Genomic DNA, 3,245 nt, shown 5'->3' with positions numbered 1-3,245 from the left:
TGATCTCATTTTTCATAGTTTGGAACCCTAGACTCGGTAGGAGGCTATTTTGAGAGGGGATTTTCACATACAACCATTGGGTAAGTAATTTTGATCAATTTACAATTATATTACATGATTATATATGAGATTTGACATCAAATTCATGAGAATCTAAGAGAGATTTTGGGAATTTTGTCGATGTTTTAAAAAATAAACAATTGGGATTTGAGAATCGAATTAGACTCGGATTTAAAAATAAAATACATATATGGACTCGTGGGGTTATGGGTAGTCAAGATCTACCCTTGGACTCAGGTTTTGACCAGGCGGATCCAGGGTTGACTTTCGTTGACTTTTGAAAAATTGTGTAAAGGTTCATAACTTTATTAATCGCCTCTAGTTTCTCTTGCATTGTTTGATGATATTAAGTCATTTTTATTAGATTTGAGCGGCGCGGAGGTGAATTTTAAGGGAAAAACTTTTTTTGAGTGTTGATTTGGCCTAATTGACGTAAGTATCTTACCTAACTATGTATGGGGGAACTACCCCTTAGGATTTGGGTTGATTGTACTATGTGAACTATGTGAAACACGTGTACATTAGGTGATGACCATGTACACGAGCTTATATGTGAAAATTGACTGGTCTAGACTCTTAGGTTATTTATAAGCATTTCATTGAAATTGTTATTAATTGTTCTATCTTTTCTTGTCAAGTTTATTCTTATATGCTTTAATTGAAGTTGTTATTACATGTTCTACTTTCAATTGTCGAGGTCACTCTTATATGCATTTATTAATAGTTTTTGTTACATGCTATTCTTTTCATTATTGAGTTATTCTCATGCATTTAGTCGTAGTTGCTATTTTATACTATCTCTTTCATTGTTAAGCTTATGCTCTGCATTAGAATTTGAAGTAGCCATTTCATGAAAATACCTTAATTGTTGAGTTATTGAAGATGTAGTTGTCGGGAGCTATTAACACGATTGTGGTTGAAGTTGTTGATTATTGGAATACATTTCTCGTTCTTTTGTTATTATTGAGATTCTTGTACACATTGTGGTTGAGTCGTAGGCTATATGTTATGGTGACATTGATATTATTGATTTTGGCAATGTTGTGGCATATGGGCACATGTAGTGCGACTTGATTATTGTATTGTGATATTGATGCGCATGCAGCGGTATAAGGGTGGGGGTTGATGCGCATGCGACAAGATAATGTGAGATTTATACGCATGTTGCAAGTAAAGGAATTACTTGAATCCATGCGGTGAGATAACGAGGTTAAAGCACGTGTAGCTATTTCAAGAAAATCATTTTATAAAAAATACGAATGTAAGGCTTATGCAGCGATATAAGGAAGATTGTGATTGTGACTTGTGAAATATGAATATGAGGTGTGGTACCTCGATTGTGATTCTTGTTGTACATTCTATATTAAAAAGGTTTGTTGATTTGAACGGTTATTATCTTTCCTTCATTCGTTATTTGTATTTTTATGGTCCTTGATCACTTCTTATTTTTATCAGATGTTCACTCTTTGTTGGCCTTTATTGCCTTAAATTCCGTTGTTAGCCTTATTCATTGTGTTATTTTGTTGTCATTTATTTCTTTGCTTTCGTTATTAGACTATGTTAATATTCTGCATAGGTTTTATATCTAGTAGATGCCATGACTTGGCCTCGTCACTACTCTATCGAGGTTATGCTTGATAATTATTAGGCACCGTTGTGGTGTACTCATGCTATGCTTCTGTACATTTTTGTGCAGATCCAGGTACTTCTGCTCGTGTCGAACACAGTGATTTGACCCAGATATTCCGAATACTTCAATGTATACCTGTTTGATGCTCACAGGTCACAGAGTCACCTTCTGTAATTGCCTTTACTACTATTTATCTTCTTATCAAACATTATTGTATTAGAGATTCTTAGTATATTTCAGTAGAGCTTATGACTCAGTTCCACCAGTTTTTGGGATTTGTATGACTATTGTTCTATTTTGGCTTAATTGTGATAGTTATCAGTTTAATTTAATATTTTAGTCGTTATTTCTGTTAAATTTTCATTGTGTGTTAGGTTTACCTAGTCTTAGAAACTAGGTGTCATCAAAATATCCTAAGGTGAAAATTTGGGATCGTGACACACACTACGACAATACTCCAACTAATATTGTTTTAATGACATCTTGATTACAACTCAATCTCCTAATACACATGAACTAAACTGACTCAAGAAGATGACTTTCAGGACACACTTGATGAGAGACTTGAGTGTTGAACTGAAAATGTTGTTCTTCAGTGAGTGTGCAAAAGTATAGTCTTCCTTTGTCTATAGGCAAAGTATTTAAGTTCCTAATACTCCAAGATCTTTGGGAGTCCTACATGTAGTCAAACTCTCGTTTGCTTGCAAATCCTGAAGTCCTGAGGATTCCACAAATCTCGTGACTCACATCTACCAGATATCCTTGGGTAACAATCCTTATCGCATCAAAAGTTCTTCCCAGCAATATCAGGCTGCAGTAACTTTGTAAGGACCTTCAACAACTACTTTGAGAATCTGGTTCTTAGCACACGTTTATTGCACACAACTGGTAATCATCAAAACTCAAATCTCAACACTAATATTGGTAGCATTTTTGCTCCGAAATGTCAAATTGAGTAATTCTCTCTTCCGTCATGTTTGGAACAGAAAAAGAACATAAAATGTCCCTTTATTGACTGGTGAATGGTGATATTATACCTATTAACAAACAGCCGCAGACAAAATCACTTTGCGATAAATTTTCCTTTTGTAGACAAATTGAAAATGGAAGTTTGTAAGATTTCAAATTTGTTTATGCTGGTTGCTTACCCTAACACGACCTTTACCTTACATAATTGAAATCGTCCCGTTTAATTAATAAACTTTGAATTTTATCTCCCCAGTCTCAACGGTTGACAAAAAATATATTTTCCTAGGTAAATAATGATCGAAATCACTTTTTCTTATATCCCCCCTCTTCATGTTTAAGTAGCGGTATAAAATCTTTCTTGAACATTTATCTCGATGAATAAATATTATGATAATACTATTGCATGCTAATTAAAGAAACAATTTGAACCTCAACCACATCATAATTTGGTTGAGACTGTTGAAATCTTTCATCTTTACCGGAAGTTCAAGATTTGAGCTTTGGGATAAAAATTTTCGTGGTACGGAGCGCTTTACTCCCTTAGTAAGCCAGCCTAATGCAAATCCGAATTAGTCGGATTAGTCCA

Source organism: Nicotiana tomentosiformis, chromosome 9 (genome assembly GCF_000390325.3).
Source record: "Nicotiana tomentosiformis chromosome 9, ASM39032v3, whole genome shotgun sequence".
In the NCBI taxonomy this organism is placed as follows: Eukaryota; Viridiplantae; Streptophyta; class Magnoliopsida; order Solanales; family Solanaceae; genus Nicotiana; species Nicotiana tomentosiformis.
The sequence above is the reverse complement of the archived record's forward strand: the minus strand, read 5'-3'. Positions refer to the sequence as shown.